Consider the following 26745-nt stretch of genomic DNA (forward strand, 5'->3'; position numbering starts at 1 on the left):
ATCAATAAAATATCCCCTTCTTAGAGTCATAATTACAACCAAATATCCAATAGCATTGGAAGTATAAAAATTAGAACCAAATATCCAATAGCATTGAAAGTATAAAAATTACAACCAAATATCCAAAAGCATTGGAAGTACAAAAATTACAACCAAATATCCAATAGCATTGGAAGTACAAAAATTACAACCAAATATCCAATAGCATTGGAAGTATAACAATTAGAACCAAATATCCAATAGCATTGAAAGTATAAAAATTACAACCAAATATCCAAAAGCATTGGAAGTACAAAAATTACAACCAAATATCCAATAGCATTGGAAGTATAACAATTACAACCAAATATCCAATAGCATTGGAAGTATAAAAATTACAACCAAATATCCAATAGCATTGGAAGTTTAAAAATTACAACCAAATATCCAATAGCATTGGAAGTATAAAAATTACAACCAAATATCCAATAGCATTGGAAGTATAAAAATTACAACCAAATATCCAATAGCATTGAAAGTATAAAAATTACAACCAAATATCCAATAGCACTGGAAGTATAAAAATTACAACCAAATATCCAATAGCATTGGAAGTATAAAAATTACAACCAAATATCCAATAGCATTGGAAGTATAAAAATTACAACCAAATATCCAATAGCATTGGAAGTATAAAAATTACAACCAAATATCCAATAGCACTGGAAGTATAAAAATTACAACCAAATATCCAATAGCAATGGAAGTATAAAAATTACAACCAAATATCCAATAGCATTGGAAGTATAAAAATTACAACCAAATATCCAATAGCATTGGAAGTATAAAAATTACACCACATTAGAGAACTAATATACAAGGTTTTTTAGGCTGTCCATGTCAAGGAGATTCCCACACTCTAGCCGCCCTGGTGACTTTTGCCATCAAGACAGAAAGTGATGAGAAAACCATAATTTTACAGTTGTCACCAGAATAGGAAAAGAGGCGATACCTTCCAATGGGGACACCTAACCCAGTAGAAACTGTCTGGGGAAGTCCTCTAATTTTGTAGGGACTTTTTTACTTCCTGATACATTTTCAAGATAAGTAGAGAATAATTCCTACTAGTGAGCACAAAAAATACTGGAAGGGGTCTTTATCATTTAAAAACCGTACCATTTCACTGCAATTACAGGTATTGTATGTGGTTCTGGGGCAATTGCTTTGTGGCCATATTTAGTTGAATAGGCACAGCACTACCCACCAAACACAATAAGTGGGATATGTTGTGCAGAGGCATGTGTCCAGTGTACTGCCTTTGCAGCTTAAGGGGGAGCAGTAAAATCATGGGTCAACCACGTGTTCCCCACCCCACAAATGCAAGCATAAACAGGGCCTTACTGCTGTGGACGGAGCTGTGGTGATCTGGCCCCACGTGAAACTTAAATCCGAGTCATCGATCCCCATACATAAATAAAATATTTATTTTGGATGTCCTCACTACTCAAATTCTATTACACCAAGCTGTATTTTGCTTATTAAGCGATCAGTGTCCTCGGCAATTTCACCATGAACCTGAGTCCTCTTGAGTTCAAGTCCAGTTCTCTTTATGCTTCCCATTCTAGTTAAACACAAACTAGGAAAGCAAACAGATCCTGGTTGATATCGCTCAATAGGTGATATATACAAAACAATGACAGAGCTTTCTTGGTTAATGATCAATAGGCTGAGCCTTCTCTTCGAGTTCTGTATCCTGCAAGCTACAAAAACATAAACAGTATATGACCCCACTAATCATTACGATGTAACTACATTTTTTGTGATACATGCAGCACAAATACAAAGATGGATACTGTATGACATTTAGAAAAACAGTTTGATCGATGAGCTTGGCCAACTGCCCCACACGGTTTCAGGACTACCAAAGAGGGCGATAATGAAAACTACAGAGAAAATATTCCTATATGCAATAAGAAGTGGACATGTCCAATTACCCATCTCGATGAGAATATGGAAGGGAGTAGCCAACTACTGTACTGACCATCTGCCTTCAAAAGACACTGTAGCAATGGGCTCTGCCAAAGAATGAGCAAATATGTCCTACCTGTCAATCTAAATCAGACATCTGCCGCTCTATGACTACCCATAGACATGAGACTATAGTTATATGGCCAAGATCATACCCTTATGGGTGTCTTGTTGTAACAATCAGCCTTGAGACTTTGCCATCTGTTGGTCATCACTAAGCACTGCAGCTCAGACCTCTGCAGCACACCTACTCTAATCAAGAATGGTTAAGTAGACTGCTAGGCATTCTGCCTTTTCCTGGTTAGCAGCTGAGATTTTCTAAATAGAGGTCTGTCTGACTCTCTCATCTGTCTAAATGTTTTTGGTCCTGGTTTACACCTGTGATTGCTTGGATTCATTGCTCTATTTGTTTAAAAACTGGACTCTGTTTAGGACTGGTTTGCCTGATGTTTGGTCTGTCCATCACTGAAAAAGAACATTTGAGGTTGATAAAAGTGTATATGCATGTACCAGCACCCTTCCGCTTAAAGATAGGCGTTGTCACTGTAACCAAAAAATAATAGAACAAAAACAAACCAGAGAGTGGGCAACTAAACCCAAAAGCATTCCTTAATGGCCTTACTGGTAAGCCAGTAATGGTGAAACTGAAGTGGGGTATGGAATACAAGGGATATCTGGTCTCTGTGGATGGCTACACGAACATGCAACTCACCAATGCAGAAGAGTATATTGATGGATCATTGTCTGGACCAGGGGCGGACTGACAACTCATGGGGCCTCCGGGCAATTGGGGATCATGGGGCCCCTGTGTCCTGCCCACACTCAAAACACACCCAAAAAAGCCTATAAAGAAGGTACCAGGGACATTTTATGGGGCCCCCTACTGACCCCGGGCAGTGCCCGAGTGCTCGAAGGGTCAGTCCGCCCCTGGTCTGGACATCTTGGAGAAGTTCTAATAAGGTGTAATAATGTGTTATATATACGTGGAGTAGAAGAGGAGGAAGAAGATGGTGAGATCAGAGAATAAAGCAATTTCCAAATTAGTTTTGGAAATTATTATTTTGTCACCATTGGTGCCAAATATTCACTAGGCTAAGGTACCTGGTCTGTCCATCAGCCTGCTTACTCTACTACAATGTGTTGATTGCTCTGACCTTGTCTGAGGACTTAAACTGCGTGTCAGTCCGGTGTCTCTCTGGTGACACTGAGGCTCCACCAATATACATGACACCTACAAACCCATCTAACCAACAGTCTGTAGTGGGGACAGGTTATTATTTATTTATTACAGGTACTTATATAGCGCTGTCAATTTACGCAGCACTTTACATACATATATTGTACATTCACATCAGTCCCTAACCCTCAAGGGGCGTACACTCTAAGGTCCCTAACTTACATTCATACATACACATACTAGGGCCAATTTAGACAGGAGGCAATTAACCTACCAGCAAGTCTTTGGAGCGTGGGAGGAAAGTGGAGTACCTGGAGGAAACTCACGCAAGCGCAGGGAGAACATACAAACTCCAGGCAGGTGGTGCCATGGTTAGGATTCAAACCAGTGACGCTAGTACTGCCAGGCAGAAATGCTAACCATTTTGCCTCTGTGCTGCCTTGTTTGGTATTCATTGTTACCCCCAGGGGCAGACTGACCATTTGGAAACTTGGGCACTGCCCCGAGGGCCCCGGGTCAGTAGGGGGCCCCATGAAATGCCCCTGGTACCTTTTTCATAGGCTTTTTTGAATTTGGGCAAGGACACAGGGGCCCCGTGATCCCCATGAGTTGTCAGTCCGCCCCTGGTTACCCCTATAGTATAGTTAGAACCCAGTAAAAATGTCACTTTTCTCCTCTGCCCATCTTCATATATTATGCATGAATGCTTAGCCCAAGCAAGCCTAGGTATCTATTAAGTAACATGACCCTAAGACATCTAAAAGTGAGCTACAGCACCTGTGTGCCCAACTGTCTTCTGCTGCCTATTAATGATTTGAGGCATACTGTACATAACCTTGGATGAAGGATAACTTAAGTCCCAAATATAGGAAGACAAATGTTTTAAAGCTTTACTTTTCAAAGTACCAAAAAAAATAAAATAAAAAAAAGGAGGACATATGCTTCAGTTTTACTTTTACAGTAAATATAACGTATTAGAAAAAAAAAAAAAAAAAAAGATTGTGCTCTTGCATGTTTAACCTTCCTTTGAGCTTACATGAAGAGCAAGAAGGTCAAAAAAAGTTGGCCATTAGGTGCATTTTGACTCGTTCTTTACAGAAGGGTCAATAGAGAGATTTCTCAGAGGATCAGGAGTGGAGCACTTGGTGATTTACTGGGCAGTATAAGTAAAATTGACTTTTGACAGTTTTTTACTCACTTTATTAGTGTATGAATATATTTATAGATGAACATTGTATGAATTTGTATCCAATTTTAGGACATTGCATAAATTATTTTTATTTGTCCCTTGTGTGTGGAGGAATAGTTAAACAAGGGATGGGCACAACTTTTATGATAATAGATCATTGTCACTTTTGCGGACAGTGTAAATGTGGAGAAAAATATAAATAAAAGGCATGTGAATTAAAAGAAATATTATTTTACTGAATTCTTTTTATTAGCTACAAACCGTTACCAGAATAGAGCATTTGCATAATTGTGGTCCATTAAGTGTACATAGTTTGTAAATGGCCTCTGCAGTACACACCTATCCTAATCTGGAATGCTTATTTAGACTGCTGGGCATTCAGCCTGTTCCTGGTCAGCGGGTGAATTGATCTAGATGGAGGTCTATCTGACTCGGTCATCTGGCTAAATGCACCTATGATTGCAGCTTCCAGACAAGTAGACAGAGCAATGGATTCAAGCATTCTGTTTAGGATCAGTTTGCCTAATGTTTAGTCTGTCCCAGGGGCGGACTGACAACTCATGGGGCCCCCGGGCAATAGGGGATCATGGGGCCCCTGTGTCCTTGCCCAAACTCAAAAAAAGCCTATAAAAAAGGTACCAGGGGCATCTCATGGGGCCCCCCACTGACCCCGGGCCCTCGGGCAGTGCCCGACTTTCCAAATGGTCAGTCCACCCCTGGGCTGTCCATCATTCTGCTGTCTCTACTACAATGTGTCTTCTTTGACCATTTGTCTGAGGGACTTACCTGTCAGTCTTACCTGACAGTCAGTTGTCATTCTGGTGACACAGTGGGGGAGATTTACTAAACTGGAGTACTCAGAATCTGGGGCAGCTGTCCATGGTAGCCAATCAGATTCTAACTTCGGCTTGTTCAATTAAGCTTTGACAATAAAACCTGGAAGCTGATTGGTTTCTATGCACAGCCGTACCCAATTTTGCACGCTTCGGTTTTAGTAACTCCTCCCAAGTGACTCCACCAAACCGCATGACACTTAAACTTAATATTTTAAGTGTAAGGGTAGAATGATAATCTTGATTTTAAGGGTTGAGTGAACAATTAAAGCAGACTTCAAAAACGAACATTAGCCCCCACACACACACAATGATTCCAGAAGCAATCTAGCCGTTCCTCTCATCTCCTCAGGGCATTCAAAAAGGCATTTCTCTTTTTTACAATGCCTTACAAAACAAACTGACATTCTACAAAAAAATCATCCCATGTTCAAATGGGAAGTAGACCTACATAAATGCTACTCCAAGAATCAATGGTTGGTAGCCATCCAATGCAACTACTTAATGTCACATCGTGTTGCATATTGGGAACAAACCCAAAAACTAATAATCCACTGGTACTCAACACCATACCAACTTTCACAATTTTCTACATCCAGATCCCCACTTTGTTTGAAGGGATGTGATGAGGTCAGGAACCTTATCTACATCTCCTGGGCTTGTAAAAACCTCACCAGCTTTTGGAGAAAAATGTTCTCCATTATTTCAGAAACCATCTGGTCTTCATGTTACCTACTGTCTGGTAAAGCTAATAGGCTCCTCCCAATGCCTACTTTTTACCTAGGAAGGTTGTCTCTAGGTCCAATAGGCTAGCCGATTCCTGATACCTTACTTGAACAGAGGTTTTTTTTCTTTTACCTAATCACTTGAACCGTGGGGTTTTGAGGTACTGGGGGCAAACTTCCAATGTTAAGGAAAATGTTAAAGCCCAGTTCTAGCTAACTTTATTTCAGGTGTCTTCAGTCTGGTCACATTATATGCAATATATGCTCACCTCCAGACTAGACCCCGATGGCTACTCAAGGGTCACATGCCCCATTCATGGACTGCAAACAGGATGACTCCAGATTCACTCCACCACAGATGGCTCCTACTGTTCCACAGATCCTCCTCTCACATAAGAAGCATTATTTCATTCATGAAAGAAGAATAGGACTGATATTGGCTCTCCGTACAGTAGAAACATTTTTTTCAAGATTTAAAATGATACCCACAAGTCAGTGCACACACAGTGCTATATACAGAACATATCAAACACAGTCAGCTTTCTGTCTCACCACCTCCACTGCCAACATGGCTGCCAACTGACCCTGCTCCACCGCCATATGTGTTACGTCCAATCAACAGGCTTCCTCAGTAGGACCAGAGCAGGCCAGCAGGATATTCTTATATACCCTCCAAGCCGTTACCACAGCAACCACCAGTGAACTGGAAGTGACATCGTGGGCAGCTCCTGAACCGGAAGTGAAGCCATTGAGACTCATATGACAGGAAATTATACTGCAGGGGTCCCTATGTGACCATAAATGACACTGCAAAGGTCGATCCAACTAAATCTGACCCCAGCACAAGAAATACAGCTACTTCTTGCTCCCATAAACAACACAAAGTCATAAAGGTAGTCTAAAATTTCCAAACAAAAAGACAAAAATAAACACTCCAGTCTCCAGCGACTTCACATAAACCAGTACAGACACAATATATTGCACGTGAGCAGTAAACAATCACTTTTATACTCTAATCCTCAATCATACAAATTGGCCATCCCGCCACTTAAATGAAAGAGCTGCACATTATTAAACGCATAATAGGTTATAATATTACATATTAAAAGCAAAAACATTGCACTTTCCATATAAAATTAACATACATTTAAAAAAGTCTTAAAGCAAAGGAACCCCACCTATCCCTTCTAGGATCAAAGAACAGGAATTGCCAGGCATCACTGATGAAACAGTTGAGGTCTAAATCAATATTTAAAGCCTTTGGATCTGGTTTCATAAATCCAGTACGATTCACGACTCATCTGCCTAATATGGTGACCACCCCTCCAATGTTTGGGAACCTGCTCTATAGCCCAAAATTTCAGGCCTCTAAAACCTGTACTATGGTGATCTTTGGAATGTTTCGATACACTGTACTTTTTGTTTTCCACTTTTTCTGATATTATTTACATTCTCCCTTATACGCATATGAAGAGGTCTGGAAGTGTGGCCAACATACTGTTGGCAGCATGGACATTCTAGCATGTGAATAAGCCCTTTAATATTGCACATTATGAATAGTTTCAATGTGTACTTCCTTCCCATGGATTTGGCTACAAATTCTTTCACTCTCCTGTTATTAGCCCTCTAGGACCGACAACCTTTACACTAACCACACGCATAGAATCCTGTTAGAAAAGATCTTAGGCTATTCTCCTTTTTACACCCCGGGGGAGGTTATTCACCCCGGAGACAGCCTGTCTCGTGGAGATGGAGCTTTTTTGTACACAAAGGATGTGGGGACAACTGCAGAAGAATATTCCAATATGATACTACTCTCCATTTTCCTATATTGAACATTATAATCAAGTAGGATCCTAAATTCATTGAGCACCCCATCTAGTTTCTGTAGCGAGTCCCTGTCTTTAATCAAGTCACTTCTATCCATCCTGGCAACTCAGTCAATCTCTGCATTAATGACATTACTCTGATAATCTTTCTGAATGAACCGAGGATCCAAGATTTCATTTTGTTTGAAAAAAATCACCATCTCGGATACAATTTCTCCACAACCTCATGAATTGGCCTCTATGGTGGCAACTATCAATTGCAATGCATCCATTGTGGTCGGTAGGTTTAAAAAAATTCTTGGTAACAAATCTACCACCCTCCAAGGAGATATCTAAATCCAGAAATGAGATTCTATCACTGCTCATCTGCCAGGTCAATACAATATTCTTATTGTTACTGTTCAACTTCTCCATCAACCTCAGAAGGCTGGAGTCATCCCCCCTCCAGATGAGGAACAGATAGTCTATAAACCTAATATTTGCTTGAGCCTATCCTAGAAGACCATTTCCGCCTCCCAGTGTGCCATGAAAATATTGGCAATACTGGGAGCAAAACTTGTTGGCAGGTATGGGGTTTACCACTCAACAACTGATAAGTATTTCTGTCACTCACCAATCTGTTTCTTACCGATAGAAGGTTTTAGACATGACAACAATACCCCAGTTCAATAATACCTCTTTTAATGTACTTAGGGTCTTGTATTTTTACACATTTTTTACATATCCAATTCCCCCAGGAGTATGTTGTGGAAGACTTCTATATGTTTGTTATCCGCATTGGGTGGATAAAGAATTGGTTGAACTTGAACTTACAGGGGGCAGGGTAATTGTTGTCATGTCTAAAACCTTCTATGAGATCAAAATGAATAGATTGGTGAGTGAGAGAAACAGGTCTGGACTGGCCATAGGGCACACTGGGCATTTGTCCAGTGGGCCGGGGCTGCCTGTATAGGAGGGGCGGTACATAGAGTAACCGGACCATGCATTTCTCGGTTCCTCTGTGTGCCACCCGGCTGTCCCTCCTATCCATCTCCTGCTGCCGTGGTCTCACCCCACAGCCACCCCCCCCATCTCCTACAGCACTGCGGGGGATCTGTCAGCATATTCTGACAGTTCCCTGCCCACCACAGACAGGAAAGGAGACAGAAAGCTGCCCCTCCTCCTCCCTCCCCTTCCTTTGTCTGCCTGGCCCACACTCCCTGGCAGCCTTGTGTCTTCTCTCCGCCCTTCTTTCTCTCTCTTTTTCTTTCCTTCTCTGCCTCCTGTTTTTCACTTTCTTTCTATACTTCTCCCTCTATCTCCGGTTTCCCTCCCTCCCTTCTTTCCCTTTCCTTGCCTTTTGCTTTCCCTGCTTCCTTACTTTTTTCTTTCCCCCCTTCCTTCATTCCCTCATTTCTTCCTCTCTCTTCTGCTTCCCTCCTTCCTTTTTTTGCTTTCCCTTCTTCTTTCTTTCACTCCTTCCTTTTTTTTTTCCCTCCTCTCCCACAAAAAAAAAAGTAAAAAAATATTAAAATAGAAAGTTGTAAAAAATTAAATAAAAACCTACTGACACTAGTGGCGGAACTGGAGTTCCACCACCAGGCTCTGAGGAAAGTGCCTCCGGGTTGGGGCTGCTCAGTCCAAAATGCCCAGGCTTAATTTTTTTGCCAGTCTGGGCCTGGGCAGAAATACTTATCAGTTGTTGAGTGGTAAACCCCTTATCTCTCAACAAGTTTTGCTCCCAGTGTTCCCAATATTTTCATAACACACTGAATAAAGTAACACATATGTGAGTGGAGGATCTGTAAAACAGTGGGAGCCAGGGGCAGACTGACAACTCCTGGGGCCCCCGGGCAATAGGGGATCATGGGGCCCCTGTGTCCTTGCCCAAACTCAAAAAAGCTTATGAAAAAGGTACCAGGGGCATCTCATGGGGCCCCCTACTGACCCCGGGCCCTCAGGCAGTGCCCGAGTTTCCAAATGGTCAGTCCGCCCCTGGTGGGAGCCATCTGTGGTGGAGTAAATCTGCAGCCATCCTGTTTGCAGCCCCTGAAGGGGGCACAAGCGCATGTGAACGTTGACTAGCCATCAGGGTCTAGTCTGTAGGGGAGCATGCATTGTTTATGAGATGTGTATGCATGAGTAGCACAGGTAATCAGTTATAGAAGAAATTGGTGCAGAGCCATTGGGACATGTGGATAATTTGGTGGTACAAATGGATAATTTGGTGGAAGATCTTACTACTTTGGACTTTGTTTTGGACTTTATTATTATTTATAGTGAAGGTTTGTGAGGCTTCTTTTGCTGCATTAAGTATTGCAGTGAAATATTTTTTTTTTCATTTGATTAGGAGTTGGGGAATTCATTGCTAAATATTTCTGACAAATATGAGGCTGGCCTTTAAATGCTAAGGATGGGGGTGGTTAGAGTAAGTGTGGGGATAAGTGTTAGGAATAGGCAATAAGATGGGTGAACATGAGTGGTTACATTAAATTTACACATTTAGAATATGTCCAAACAAATATGAAAAAATATGCGCTTCATGGCTAAAGGTTTCCTGGCCTGGCTCCTATGGATCGAATAATGGATAGGTTGTTAAGAAGTCACTCTGGGTAGAGTTACACTTCTGCATCTTGCTTATATATAGACTAGGCTCAGTCTAAGTGATTGTGAACTAATTTCAACAATGCTGATGTACAATTCCCATGTGAAAATTGTCGCTGTATTGGCTGTCTTAATTCTGTACACACCCTTAAGGGTGAGTTGAGCTATAATGTCTTGTATGGCAATGGTTTGGTTCTATTTTTTAATAAAGGTTATTTTAGGATTTAAAAAAAACAAAAAACAAATATATTTTATATATATATATATATATATATATATATATATATATATATATCTCTATCTACTTCACTACTTGCATATCTGTTGGTGAGACTGCTGAGGGAGCAAGCCTGGCACAGATGTTCCTATGTGTATTTTTAATACAAAGGTACCAAGCAGAGCAAGTAAACACTGGTGCAGGAGTCTAGATCCACTCAGGGACTAGCACTGTGGAGGATCTGGTGGTAGGACAGGTCCATTTGGGGAAGACAGAATAGCGAGGGGTTTAGGGAATGCTGAGAGAGGTTTAGGGAATGCTGAGAGCACCTTAGTGTACACATTGATACCAGAAGGAATCAGGCTGAACTGTCCATGGTGCTAGAACAGATTTTCAACCTAAACAAATGATAAAAGCAAAACATGGCCACTGCATAGCTATTCTGTAGAATGACTATTCCATAAATGCATGCATTTTTACAGATGTCTGCTAGCCAGTCACGTGATCAGCATGGTCCGCTTTCTGGTGCTGGGTGGTTCTTTAAGCCGCACTGTACAGTACTCTCATAGATCAGCAATACTGCGACCCCAGGATGGCATGATAACACATCCGGGAGAGGGTGTGTTCATGACAACCTAGGCTCACAGAAAGTGGGCTGAATAATGCTGGGAGTCATTCAACCCAGAAGAGCAGCAACAGGTAAAGGGAAGTCTGCCACGTACAACATCAGAGAGGGTGAATATTGCAACTAAATTTGCTTATTTTCATAGAAGCTGGGCAATTTCACTTTTTTTTTTTTTTTTTTTTTTTAATTCAGAAATTGGTCTTTAAGCTCTATCCAGGCACTGGTGGCGCCAGCATTATATCTGGAGGACAAGAATGATTGCTTCTTTCCTGCTGAGATTATTAAAGTATTCTGAATCTCAGTCTGAACACTGATCAGCATAGACATCAGTCCAAAGCAATACTACTATTCCCCAGTCCATTTTTTTTATCAGGCATAGTTCATAAAATTATGGAAAGGTGTTCGAAAAGAGCTGTTTGGTACTTGACTCTAAAAAGGATCTTCATCCCCTATGTTCATTCTTATTTGTACCCCGCTAACCTTTTACACTTGATTATCCTCAAATAACCTACTCACGTGCCCAACTAATCCAATGCTTCCATGTTGTATTCACCTTCACTCTAAAAGCCTCGGGAGCTGTCTGTCTCTCCCTGATTCTTGCAAGGTCTTCTGAATATGAACCACCAGATCCCTCCTTGTTCAGCTGCTTTTGATGCCTCCGAGGATATCTGACGTGGATATCCCAGGAGGATACATGAGCATAATCCCTGCCTTGACATGAATAAAGGAAGGGGGTAGGGTGTCAAGTGAAAAAAAAAGGAAAAGGAAAGGGATGTAGCACCCTCCTAAATAGGTTGCTAGATAGGCTAGGTAGAATTAGTGTTTTTTAGCTGTCCTGTAATCAGTGGAACAGTTTTTGATTGCTTTGGAATGTTCTAGGCTTCACTGGCTGTGGGTGCACCTGCTTCTCCTGTCTTCTGGAGGATTCTACGATGTAGTGGAATGGAAGAGGCAGGGCCACAGCCTGAACATTTTTGTGGTATTGGCCAATCCCTGGGGAAGGATGTCCAGTAGGTGGCTGAGGAGTGCATAAATAGTCTGGGACCTGAGGCAGCCCTGTTCTTGTCCAGGGTTGAGAAGTCCCCAGCTGTCCTTCGGGCGGTCCAGCTGTACTTCTAAATGTGCTCATTGAGGTCCCATCTAAGAACTGAGGAGCCTGTTCTGCTGAAACTTGCTGGAATTGATTAAGGGATTTCATGGAGGCTCTCGTCTGGAGAATTTACGGGTGAAATGTCTGGTTGATATTGGAAGGAGGCATTCAAGTGTTCAGGATCATTGTGAGTATAGACCTGTGTGTAGGATCCTAGTGACTGTGCGCTGCTACTATCTCTTGTGCTTCAGTGCCAGAGCTTGCTTGAATTTGGACCTTTCCTATTGTGTCTCTGTGTTGCTCAATTCCTTAGTTGTTACTAGAGGGAAACAAAATGGCAACCATCCCAACCTATAACTGTTTTTTGCAGCAAGGATCACATGAAAGGGCTTACCAGCAAGCCTGCAACAAACTGAATTAACCCTAACAGTTCACATTAAAACAAGGGGTTTAGTTTGCACATATTTGCAAATATATGTGTAAGCTGCAGAGGCCATGCCACTGCACCCCAGTGTACCACAGTCCTAACTCTATACATTTTGAGAGTTTCCAAAGTTGGAGCACATACAGTATATATATTTTAAAGGATAGATTAAGGGCAGGTATGCCTGGAGGGGGTCCATCCCTCCTTAAAAAGGTATAGGGGTGCACTGGACACCCAACAACAGCACAATGGCAGCAAAGGTATGCAGTGAATCCCCCCACCAATTCACCAACAGTACAAACAATTGGCAACCACCCCAACCGGTTTGTTGCAGGCTGGATGGTAAGTGAGCTAGGAATTTTTGTTTCTTGTTCTTTGTTGCTAGAGGGATTGTACCAAGAAGCTGAGAAGTGAGACGTGTCCTCATGTTACTACATTGTGCTACGGGAGTATTCCACAGCTCCCTGCACCCTAACCAAGTTCAACTTGCAATAATGCATCAAAAAGATACCCTAGACCAGCCTCTCTCAACCTTTTCAACATAGGGGAACCCTTGAAATAACTTTCCGGTCTCCGGGAACTCCTGCTGAAAATTACTATAGCTACAACTCATGATACATTAATGTGATAGTCAATGGGAAGAATGCTCCTTACACTTGTGGTCATTGAAAAAAATGATCCCCTTACAGATAGCTCTAAAGAGCAGTGTCAATGGGAACTTTTCTGAGAGGCAGAAATTTCTCATTGCTCAAGGATCACCTAGCAACCTCTGGAAGAACCCTAGGGTTCCACAGGACCCTGGTTGAGAAACATTTGAGTTTACAGTAATTTTTTTTGAATGCAGAAAACTTGCGTTCAGCAGTTGATTTTATCAGCGTTTCAAACGCAAAACACTTGTAAACGCGGCAATTCGCGTTTATAAGCGTTTGCAATTTTTTTTTTTAACTCTTCCAGTTCCCGATGCTGTCCGGAGCCTTTTTTCATCATGCAAAATGCATGCAAAGCATTTTCAAGGTACTCAGATGGACAAAACACTGAACACAGGATGTTCCTACCAAGTATGTCACACATTGTAATGACCAATTGACACCTCAGACCTCTCCCACCCTTGGAAACAAAAGATATGTTAATGACCATTCACACCTCAAATTCCTCACGAAGACCCCCTGCCAGGTGACCTTAATGACTCTCTCCACCAGACACCTTTCCCACCCTTGGAAACAAAAGAAAATGTTGTGGTCATACACTTGTGATCATTGAAAAAAATGATCCCCTTACAGATAGCTCAAAAGAGCAGTGTCAATGGGAACTTTTCTGAGAGGCAGAAATTTCTCATTGCTCAAGGATCACCTAGCAACCTCTGGAAGAACCCTAGGGTTCCACAGGACCCTGGTTGAGAAACCCTGCCCTAGACTGTTCATTGAGCCAGAAGGGTGACTGTTACTGTGTGCCCGGCTGCCGCTGCACTAGTTTGGGAAAAGAACCTGGGGCAAAACAGCGGGCCCTTTTAGGGGTGAGTGCCGCAGATAAATTGAAAAAAAAAAAGTTTTAAAGTTTGCAGGCGAGGAAGGACAGCAACAGTGCAAAACTTTTTTTTTTTTTGGAATGAAGGTCTGCTTTATTATCCAAGTGCTTTCCTAGGCCTAGACCTGAAGACGGATTTCTTTTTGGGTGCACAATACTTTCAAAACCAAAAAATATAAATCAAACATTCACCTATCTATGACCACTTCAACTTCACTTGGACTTTAGGAGGGCCGGGAGAAAGAGAGATAGAGAACTAGAGAAAGAGGGAGAAAGCAAGAGATAGATGGAGCTACAAAAGAGACAAGGAAAAGAACTCTTCATAGCTTCTCATTTCGATCCAAATACAGATGGTAATTTAGGGCTCATGTAGACTGCAGCTGAAACTCACGTTAAAAAGCTGTTCAGCGGTTTTTTTTCCAGCAGCCCCTGAACTCTCCCTAATGTTTCCTATGTGTCCATGTACACATCTTCATTTACAGGCATTTGAGTTTACAGTCATTTTTTTGAATGCAGAAAACTTGCGTTCAGCAGTCGATTTTATCAGCGTTTCAAACGCAAAACACTTGTAAATGCGGCTAAACGCAACAAATCGCGTTTATAAGCGTTTGCAATTTTTTTTAACTCTTCCAGTTCCCGATACTGTCTGGAGCCTTTTTTCATCATGCAAAATGCATGCAAAGTGTTTTCAAGGTACTCAGATGGACAAAACACTGAACACAGGATGTCCTACCAAGCTTGTCACACATTGTAATGACCAATTCACACCTCAGACCTCTCCCACCCTTGGAAACAAAAGATATGTTAATGACCATTCACACCTCAGACCTCTCCCACCCTTGGAAACAAAAGATATGTTAATGACCATTCACACCTCAAATTCCTCATGAAGACCCCCTGCCAGGTGGCCTTAATGACACCCTCCACCAGACACCTTTCCCACCCTTGGAAACAAAAGAAATGTTAATGACCAACTCACACCTAAGCTAATCTCAACACATACTGCTGTCTCTGCTTCTACTCTCTGTATTTCTCTGAAACAATTAATAATTTACCACTTTTCGGTGCATTCTGGGCATTCGGGAGGTTCTCCTGTGCTTATCTTTAAAAAATGCAAAAGGTGCATAAACGCGTTATGCAAACGCAGTTAAACAGAGTTTTTTTAACCTACGTTTTCCAGCAGTCAGTTTCCGTCATTCAGAAGTGTCCCGTGTACATGGGGCCTAAGTTTCTAAACATCTCCAAGAGACACTTCCTAGAAGTCTGAAGGATTTGTGAGCGGCAGGTGGGAGAAGGGCCACATAAGAAGAGATTAGGACTTGTTAGTCAAACATCACAAAGTCAGGAAACATTTGGATAAGGAGCCACAACTGACAGAAAGACAAATAAGAGGCTTTTATTATTTATCAGCTTAAGAGAGTATTTAAAACAGTGGGATATTGTGCTAATGCCAATCTACATTCTACAACATCCTCCCGTTAGAGCAGCTCCCCCATCATTGTCTCTCTGTATTCTGGGAATCATTGATATTGCTACAAGGTGGTTGGAAAAGTGCTCCAACTCTTAAAGGGGGAGTACAATGTACAGTATATTCAGTGAGTTCCCATTCTGAGTAATATAACATTTACCCCAAAAGAGAAGTTAAAATGCACATTTTATCCTGAAGACTGTTTAAAGTGGTTGTAAAGGCTAAAGATTTTTTTTTTTACTTTAATGCATGCTTTGCATTAGGATAAAAAAAAAAAAACCTTTCATGTTCAGTGCCCCCCCAGACCCCCTTAATACTTTCCTGTGCCCAATCTCAATCCAGCACTGTTTCCGAGAGCAGCAATGCACTCTCTCTGCACAGGACAGAGAGACAACCATTGGTTCCCACTTCTGTCAATCAAATCCTATGAGGAGGTATTTCCTTAATGTCACTTCTGCGGTCTTTTGAAGATGAGCAAACTCAGACTGTCCTTGATTAGTGCGGTTTGCGCTCAACCCCCCTGGCCAAGGATTAAAGTGTTACTGAACCAACAAGCATGCTTGTAATCAGGGGCGGACTGACAACTGATGGGGCCTCCGGGCAATAGGGGATCATGGGGCCCCTGTGTCCTTGCTCAAACTCAAAAAAGCCTATGAAAAAAGGTACCAGGGGCATCTCATGGGGCCCCCTACTGACCCCGGGCCCTCAGGCAGTGCCCGAGTTTCCAAATGATCAGTCCGCCCCTGCTTGTTATGCTTGCTGTGGATCCTAAGGGAATAATCCTCCACATTGTGTAAAAAGGCTGTTTGATCCTGTCTTCTCTGATCCTATCCTTGTCCCCAATCCATCTGCTGATAGTACAGAGCTCTAGGAGTCACTCTGCACTTGCTCAGATTAGTGTGTATTGCTAGAGTTTTTTTTTCTGTTCAGGAGAGTGCATGTGATCAGTACAGGGCCAATCAGCACTGTCTGGACAGAAGGTCAGGGGTCCTGCAGCCTCATAGGACAGTCAGAGCAGAATGAAAACTCCTCCTACAAGCTTTACCCAGTGCTCATCTGGACACTCAAAAGTCACAAGACCGCTATATATAGTACTGCTGATGAGAACAGGTATTTAGTAGTTTATGTTTACTAAAATAATTGCATTTCCAGGTAGTGTGTACTGTAGGAGATTGGACATAGTGAATGCAGGGTCCTGGGTTTAGTAACACTTTAAAGCAGAACTCCATGTAAAATTGTTGTCTAGGGGTTTAGTGGAAAAGCTCTACTTACCCCGTCCTATGATACTCTGTAAAACCGCACTCCCCCACGTCCAGTGGTGGACTGTTCCTGTCATCCTTATGCCCCAAGGTGGTCTATGGGTGTGATAACGTCAGGAACAGTCCATTCACAAGACTGCTAACATGCAGGGGGGAAGAAACGGAAGGGACCAGTTTTGCTCTCTGTGGATCGGCGGATTCAGTAAGTATATCTTCACTGTGACCCCTAGAAAAAATGAGCAGATGGCCCATGCAGTGTGGGAACAGCCCAACTGCATGGTCCAAAAAACCTTATGCCCAGACATCTGCTTTAACCACTTCCCGTCCGGTCCATGTACATAAACGGATGAACGGGAGCAGTGCAGGGGCGGGTGGCCATTTAGAACCATCCTCCCGCTTCCCTGCTTGTGCGCGCTCCATAGGAGTGCGCGGCACCACGTTCCGGTGCCAGTTCTGACATTATTGCTTACTACCTATGAATTCTCACAGAGATCACATGGTACAAGGCTATTCACAACAGCCTTGTACCATGTGACAAGTTGTGACCAATCACAGCTCACACAGAAATAGATTATTTTAACGGACTTCTGTCAAACGAATATGTTGGAACATTTTCGAACAATAGGCAGCTGCAGGCAATCAGCTGCAGCTAGTGATTAGTATATTCTGGAAACACTGGGTATCACTGCCAGGGGTGGACTGACAAATCATGGGGCCCTCGGGCAATAGAGGATCATGGGGCCCCTGTGTCCTTGCCCAAACTCAAAAAAGCCTATGAAAAAGGTACCAGGGGCCTCTCATGGGGCCCCCTACTGACCCCGGGCCCTCGGGCAGTGCCAGAGTTTCCAAATGGTCAGTCCGCCCCTGGTCTCTGCCATAATACAATATCCTGGTGGGAGGAATTCCTCCCAGTTGTGTGGTTGGAGCAATCCAAGTATTTTATTGTTCAGCCATACACTAATCGGACTAAGGCTGGCCATACATTATACAATTCTCTTGAGAATTTTGGTTTAGATTTACCAAAAATCATATAATAGGAGATCAAACCTAAACAACACTTTCAGTTGTATCCAATTAGGCAGGCCCTTGTACTACATAGTTGAAGGTAAATCTAAAGGAAATTTGGAAGAAATTTGCAAGAAAATTGTAGAACTTAGAAGAACATTCGTTTTGATGCTCCTGGGATTGTTTAGCTGATTAAACTGAAATTTCAGTTGGTCAGTAAATACATGTATTTTTGCTGTTCCTTGGCACATACAAACATGTTCAGAGTGTCCCCACTGTTTTCCTGGAATAGATCCTATTCCTTGTTTAGAGCAGAATCCAGGTAATTAATTCCAATGTCAGCACTGGGTGTCTCTGCGATAAACCCCGTCATTGCAGAGTACTATTGGTGATCATTATCTGTGTCTTGTCCAATCCCCTCCATCATCTTGGTCTCTGCTGTATCGATTTGAGATGATTCTCTAATCAGTTAATCATTGGCCTCTTCAGTTACTACATTTCTAACCTTGAACTCATAACCAGCAGAACTTCCAAATAAACATGTTTTTCCTCCAGGAGCTCAACCCATGGAGTAGGAACTCCATACAATTTAATGTTTAACCTCAGATTTATTCAAGGCAATGTTATGACTTCCACCTTTTGACACACTGTTTTAAAATTCTTAAAGTGCACCTAGCATTAAGTTGGCTATAGATTGTTCATTTTCTTTTTCATTCAGCCAGCTGGAGGAACAGATTGTCCTTCATTTGTGGATGGAGGAATTGCCTCTTTCGGGACAATGTACTGTATTCTGACAGCGGCACCTGAAAAAATGTTTCAGCACGTCCATTTGAAAGAAGTTGATCTAACAATCAACTTTTGTCAAATAGGGTGAGCCACGTACAGATCGAAGGTTGGCTGGACCGGTTCTGAACTTGACCCATCTATGGCCAGCTTCTTTTGTTTTTCATGTCAAAGCAGAATTGAGCTAGCGTGGGTCCCCAGGAACACTGACCAGCATATGTATTCAAAGCATACTTGGACATTCCCACATGGAAGAAAAATATATATTTAAAACTATTCTTCCCTAATACATTGACATATATTTGAAATACTACAATTTTGGCCATAGTCAATATATTTGGCAAAAAAAAAATTTATATATATATTTTTTTTTTTTGCCAAATATATTGACTATGGCTAAAATTGTAGTATTTCAATTATATGTCAATGTATTAGGGAAGAATACACACATTACATACATATACACACTGTATGTTGAAATGCGTTTTATATATTACAAAATATGAAAAATATTTTTAAAAACACATTTTCAAATATACTGTATGTCTTTAAAAATGTATTTAATCTACATTTTTGGAGTGCATTTACAAATATATGTAAAAATATATTTTAAAATTACTTTTTTATATATTAAAAAAAATCTGAATATATTTAAAAAAATATTTTTCATATATTTAATAATATAGAAAAAATGCATTTCAACATACAATACGTGTGTGTGTATATATCTGAACCTCTCCAAAACCGAGCTCCTAGTCTTCCCCCCCAGCCCGCGCATCCCCCCCACTGACTTCTCCATCACATCCAACAATGCCACCATCAGGCCCGCCAGAGTACTTGGTGTCATTCTTGACTCCAATCTATCCTTCCTGCCCCAAGTCCAATCAGTAACAAACTCATGCAGACTCCACCTCCGCAACATCGCCAAAATACGCACGTTCCTAACCCCAGAAACCACTAAACAGCTCATCCACTCCCTCATCATATCACGACTCGATTACTGCAACTCCCTCCTCACTGGCCTGCCTCGCCACAGGCTATCCCTGCTTCAGTCCATCCTGAATACGGCAGCCAGACTCATCCACCTTGCCAACCGCTCCATTTCTGCCACCCCCCTCTGCCAATCCCTCCACTGGCTTCCGATTGCCCAACGGATAAAATTCAAAATGCTAACACTGACGTACAAAGCCGCCCACCATACTGCCCCGAACTACATCACCGACCTAATATCCAAATGCCACCCAAAACGCACTCTCCGCTCCTCACAAGACCTCCTTCTCTCTAGTTCCTTGGTCTCCTCCTCCCATGCCCGCCTCCAGGGCATCACCCATCCTCTGGAACTCCCTACCCTAATCCATCAGACTATCACCTACTCTCCTCTCCTTTAGGCGCACCCTGAAAACCCGCCTCTTCAGGGAAGCCTACCATGCCCCCTGCTAATTGCCAATCTCCTCCACTCTTCCTACCACTCCATCCCCCACAGCTTTCCTCCTGTACCACTATCCCCTCCTTCCTAGATTGTGAGCGCCAAGGAGCAGGGCCCTCGCATTGCATTGTTATTGTACTGTCTCATGTATTGTCTCCCATTGTAATGTACAGCGCTGAGCGAACTATTGGCGCTTTATAAATACTGTATAATATATATACACACACACACACTGTATATATATATGTATGCTCTGAATACAAATGCAGACCACACTTTTCAGATATTTGTAAAAAAGTTTGAAAACCATTTATCATTTTCCTTCCATTCACAATTATGTGCCACTTTGTGTTGGTCTATCACATTATATCCCAATAAAATACATTTATGTTTTTATTTGTAACATGACAAAAATGTAGAAAATTTCAAGGGGTATGAATACTTTTTCAAGGCACTGTAACTGGGTCACAATTTGGTAGGATAGTTTGTGGGCTGCAAAGGAACAATATTTACTACTTTAGTAAGCTTGATCAAGTGACAACTAAGGGGAAAGATTTGTTGTGCATGTGCTGATCTTTACAATGATGCCCCCACTGACTGAATCAAAGTTTTTGGCAGCCCTTGGGGGGGGGGGGGGAGCTTGTGAAGATGACATGTACTGGTGTAATGATTATCAATTGAAAATTAACAATTCCACGGCCAAATATGCATTGCCAAAGTACGCTTTTGCTGTCCTTAAAAAATGGTTGTTCTGTTCTATGTGCAACCTTAAAGCATCCCCTAAACCTGTAATTTAAAGGATTTGTATGTTCCCATATTACAATAAAAGTCATATGTGAAGGACCATCACACCACTGTTTTTTGTTTTTAATAAAAAAAGTTAAAGCAGAACTAAAGGCATTTCATTTTGAATAGAGTAAGGGAAGGTGGTCATGGACTTGGGGCTGCAGGAGAACCATTGCCCGGAGAACTCTGTGTTTTAGAATAATCCAGAAGGAGCTAGTCCAGCAATGGGCAAACTACGGCCCGCGGGCCGTATACGGCCCGGCGGACCTTTTAATCCGGCCCGCGGAGCTAGGCTCCCGCAAGGCCAGTGGTCGGCAAGCCGCGGCTCTTTACAAATTTAGATGCGGCTCTCCTGTGTGCCGGGCGCCCGCTCCCCTCCCTCCTCTCCCCTCCCTCCTCTCCTCCTCTCCTCTCGGATGGCCGCCCCCCCTCTCGGATGGCCGCCCCCCTCCCTCCTCTCGGACGTCAGGACTCTGCAGCTGTCAGGATGTAGGCGGGGCAGCGTGACGAACTCCTCTCACAGTCCTCCCTGAAGACCAGAACGGCGCGGGAATACGAGAGGAACGCGCGGACCAAAGGTAAGTGAATTGACACAGGGGGGGGACTTACTATATGGGGAATGAATTACTATATGGAGGACTTACTATATGGGGAATGAATTACTATATGGGGGACTTACTATATGGGGAATTAATTACTATATGGAGGACTTACTATATGGGGAATGAATTACTATATGGGGGACTTACTATATGGGGAATGAATTACTATATGGGGGACTTACTATATGGGGGATGAATTACTATATGGAGGACTTACTATATGGGGAATGAATTACTATATGGGGGACTTACTATATGGGGGATGAATTACTATATGGAGGACTTACTATATGGGGAATGAATTACTATATGGAGGACTTACTATATGGGGGATGAATTACTATATGGAGGACTTACTATATGGGGAATGAATTACTATATGGGGGACTTACTATATGGGGAATGAATTACTATATGGAGGACTTACTATATGGGGAATGAATTACTATATGGGGGACTTACTATATGGGGGATGAATTACTATATGGGGGATGAATTAATATGGGGGATGAATTACTATGTGGGGGATGAATTACTATGTGGGGGATGAATTACTATATGGGGGATGAATTACTATATGGGGGATGAATTACTATGGGGGATGAATTACTATAGGGGGGATGAATTACTATGGGGGACGAATTACTATATGGGGGACGAATTACTATATGGGGGACGAATTACTATATGGGGGATGAATTACTATGGGGGATGAATTACTATATGGGGGATGAATTACTATGGGGGATGAATTACTATATGGGGGATTAATTACTATATGGGGGATTAATTACTATGGGGGATTAATTACTATGCTTACTATGGGGGAATATTACTATACTTACTATGGATGACACATACACATCATTCATCTACTCTTGGTCCGGCCCCCGGGTCCAATATATGAACCCATTGCGGCCCTCAAGTCAAAAAGTTTGCCCACCCCTGAGCTAGTCACTAGTTGACTTTTGTGCCCATCCGGGCTTCCATCTAGCCTGGGTACTCCATCAGCACTTCACCGGGTCCTAGTCACATTTACATGGAACTGTATAGCGGCTAGGATCAGTAGGAATACCTGCCAACTTTACTAGGAGTCACTCCGAAAGCCGATGGTCTTGCCCGGTCATTCTTTTGGGACTATGTTCTCCTTTTCATGGGACATGGGCAGGGGCCGTTGCTGAGAGAGAGTTTGCTTGGGAACCTCAGAATTTCAGCATTGCATCTCACCAGGGTTTGGTAACCATGACTATGGAACTGTTGCCCGGTTACTCTACGAATGGCACCCAAGTACCTTTAACAAGCTGTCACTCCAGCCCTTTAACAGAACATATCTCTTTTTGGATCATATCATCTGGGGTTCCTGGGCTATCAAATGGTATCCCAGCTGCTCCCTCAGGATCACCCCAACAGAACTATCATTGTAACATACAGTATGGCTTCCTATGAATAATGTATTCCTATGTGGGTGCTGGACTGTCTGAGGTGGGCAAGCTTTGTGAATATGTGATTAGCTCTGATTTCTGTATAATGTCAATGTGTCTCTCTAATAAAGCAGGTCTTCTTGTCTACTCCAAAAACTGGTGTTGTCTAGTTCTTTGGGGTAGCTACAGTTATAGTCACTTGCCTCATGTTTCAGAGCTTGGGAAGCAGCTTCTTGGCGGAGATAACAGTTGGGGTGTTCGCAATCTGTCACAAGTAGAGATGAGCGAATCGAACATGACGAAGTGGAATTCGTTCCGAAGATTTGGAAAAATTCTATTCGCGACGAATCCGAAGATTAGCAAACTTCGGATGCACGAATCAAATTTTCCCAAAAATGGCGGCGACATGTGTGGCGACAGGAGAAAATGGACAGAGAAGATGGGGCGGGGATCTCTGGGAAGGCGCGCAGACAAGGCGCGCTGACCCATAATGCATTCATGAGTCATGAATCATGACATGTGATTGCATTAGCCAATCAGCAGCCAGCCAGCCAGCACTGTGTAATGGTGGAGCTATAAATCGCGGCCATCTTAGAATTCTCCATTAGCCTCCGGTCATTCAAGAGAGACAGACCTCTGTGTATTGAGGGACAGAGTTAGGGCCACAGAGACTTTAGGGCCACAGAATCGTTACTCAGGGCCACAGAATCGTTATTCAGGGACACAGAATCGTTACTCAGGGACACAGAATCGTTACTTAGGGCCACAGCTATCAAAGAATCGAAAATTTAAAGTGACATACACCATTTTTTTTTTTGGTGGCTGTCGTGCACAGTTGGTGCTGCAGTTTGCCGATTGTGTACAATAAACTGACTTTCTGCTTCACAACCACTATTGTACGTTCAAAGAGTTAGATCCATTTACACGCCGGGTGGCGGTAATATTTTTTGGGTGATTAGTGCATTCCAGTGACAGAAACGTACAGTTTCCAGCCAACGGCAAGCTGCAATTGACCGATTGTGCTAAATAAACTGACTTTCTGCTTCACAACCACTATTGTACGTTCAAATCCGGTTTTATTTTTGGAGCGCTTATTGAATTAAAGAGTATGTCAGACAACACGCAGAGGAGTGGCAGAGGAGGCAATGTTTCAGGAGCGAGCAGACGTGGCAGCAGAGGAAGGGGTCGAGGCAGCACTAGTCGCAGCCAGAGGCCAGTGCTCCCGGTGTCATCCAGCGGTCGTGTCTCCACCGACAACCCTGCCGTCATCGATTGGTTGACTCGGTCGTCTTCCTCTTCCCAGGTCACCTCTGACACCTACAGCCAACGGTCGGTGGGTACGTCAGACACAACCGTTAGTTGGCATGGCCCGGGAGCAAGCCCACTGAAATCACGTGTCCTCGACCTGCCCCTGTCCTTTGGTGTTCCCTCACCAAGCAAAGTATCGCATGCTGTGGGCTCAGCCCCACTGTACAGTGAGGAAGAGCTAACAGAGGGCGGTCAGGAACGGGGGGAGACATCCGCCTCTTCAGCAGCCAGGCGAAGAAGTACTGGCGAGGAGAGTGGCTCGGTAGCCGGTCTAGAGACAGGTCTGTCTCCTGACCCACACGCAGCCGAGGGGGCTAGTAGTGACGCGGAGACCCTAATTGATGATGATGAGGCTGATCGCACTTGGCAGCCTCGTCGTTATCAGGCTATTGCTTCCGCATCATCAGGAGAAGAGGGTGCCAGCTTGCCAGCGAGCAAAACAGTCGGTGGGTTGCCCAGGAGGCAGCAGGGTCGCAGCAGTGTCAGTGGAGCCAAACGGCCACGGAGTAGAGCACCAGCTCCACTGCAGCCTACCACCACGGCCAGAAGTGGTGCCGGTGTGCACGGAGGAAGTAGCAGTCAGCCAGTGAGGAGTAGCGGGGGCAAAGTTTCCTACTCGGCGGTGTGGCAATTTTTCGTCAAGACGCCCGAGGAAGTAAACGTAGCCGTATGTCGACTATGTGGCCAGAAAGTCAAGCGTGGCCAGGGGGCCCATGTTGGGACTACAGCGTTGCGTCAGCATATGCAGCGTCGCCATTCGGTGGCCTGGGAAAACCGTGATAAAGATACGGCGGTTCTGCCTGCCCCAGCCCCCGCTCCATCACCCGCTCCGTTACTTGCTCCGTCACCCGACGTCAATCGCCCTCTATCAGCCAGTCAAGGCTCCAACACCTCTGCTGAGGGGAGTTGTCGCTCGTTGGCATCTTCCGCTCGTTCAGATGCTCCTTCTCCTGCTACTCCTCTTCACGGATTCCGTCAGCAGTCTTTCTTGGAATCTGTTTCCAAGAGACAACAGTTTGCGAGCACGCACCCGACGGTGCAGAAAATTAACGTCCTCCTGTCCAAGTTGCTGGTGCTGCAGTCCCTCCCTTTCCAAGTGGTGGACTCAGCACCTTTCCGAGAAATGATGGCTTGTGCCGAGCCGCGGTGGAGAGTGCCAAGCCGGCATTTCTTCGCCAAAAAGGCAGTGCCAGCCCTGCATTCACATGTAGAAGAGATGGTGGGCCAGTCTTTGAGCATGTCGGTCTCTGCCAAAGTGCACGGCAGCGCCGACGTGTGGAGCTGTAACTACGGTCAGGGACAGTACATGTCATTTACGGCCCACTGGGTGAACGTGGTGCCGGCACAGCCGCACCAGCAACTTGGACAGGTCACGCCGCTTTTGCCTCCACCTTTGCACGTCCTTGGTCCAGCAAAGATGTCCGCCTCTACCACCTCTTCTTCCGCCGTGTCCTCAGCCGCCACCCCCGTGCCAAGTCCCATTACCCGACCGGCATATCACATGTGCAGGGCGCAACGGTGTCACGCTGTGCTGCACCCGGTATGCCTTGGCGAACGTAGTCACACAGGGGAGGAACTTCTGAGTGTAATGAACAGAGAAATCGACAGATGGCTGTCTCCGCGCAAACTGAAAATCGGAACCATGTTGACCGACAACGGAAAGAACATGGTGTCTGCTCTGCGTCAAGGAAGGTTGTGCCATGCGCCATGCATGGCTCACGTGTTCAATCTGGTTGTCAAGCGGTTCCTAAAATCCACCATCCCACTGCAAGACATCCTTAAAATGTCACGTAAACTTTGCATGCATTTCAGCCATTCCTACACCTCAAAGCACACCCTCCTTGAGCTGCAGCGGCAGAACGGAATTCCACAGCATCGCCTGATCTGCGACGTTGCAACAAGGTGGAATTCAACCCTACATATGTTAGACCGCCTTTATGAACAGCGAAAGGCCATCACCGATTTCCTGATGTTACAAGCGGATAAAGGTACTCCCCTGTGTAACTTAGATGTCAGCCATTGGCAGCTCATGCGCGACACCTGCCGCTTGCTCAGGCCCTTTGAGGAGGTCACGCTATTCGTGAGTCGGCAGGACTATGGGATGAACGACGTCATTCCTCTGTTGCACGTCCTGGAACAAATGCTGTTAACAATGGCTGGTCAGGGTGCGGTAGACGTGGCGCACAGATCTCAACGCCACATGACCCCTGTGGGGGCAGGACAGGAAGAAGAGGAGGAGGTAGAGGAGGACATTGGTGCTCAGGAATTATTGAGTGAAATGGGTGGTTTTTCCACTCAGCGGACAGGAGTGGAGGAGCAGGAGCATCTGGTAGAGGAGGAGGAGGAGACAGAGGACCCAGACGCACCGTGGCAGTATGCTGTGGAGATGGAGGCAGGGAGTCCCTCGCATTCCTTGGCACAAATGGCCCATAGCATGCTCGGTTGCTTGCGTAGCGACAGCCGA

The 26745-nt window shown here is 43.8% G+C and overlaps 1 protein-coding gene across 2 annotated transcripts in view; it reads right to left on the reverse strand.

Moving 5' to 3' along the window:
- Positions 1 to 26745, reverse strand: part of MOGAT2 (monoacylglycerol O-acyltransferase 2) — a 173713-nt gene that overhangs the window by 74760 nt on the left and 72208 nt on the right. The gene's annotated exons all lie outside the window — the stretch shown is intronic.

Source organism: Staurois parvus, unplaced genomic scaffold (genome assembly GCF_062004578.1).
Source record: "Staurois parvus isolate SC_StPar_1 unplaced genomic scaffold, SC_StPar_1.0 ptg000196l, whole genome shotgun sequence".
Taxonomy (NCBI): domain Eukaryota; kingdom Metazoa; phylum Chordata; class Amphibia; order Anura; family Ranidae; genus Staurois; species Staurois parvus.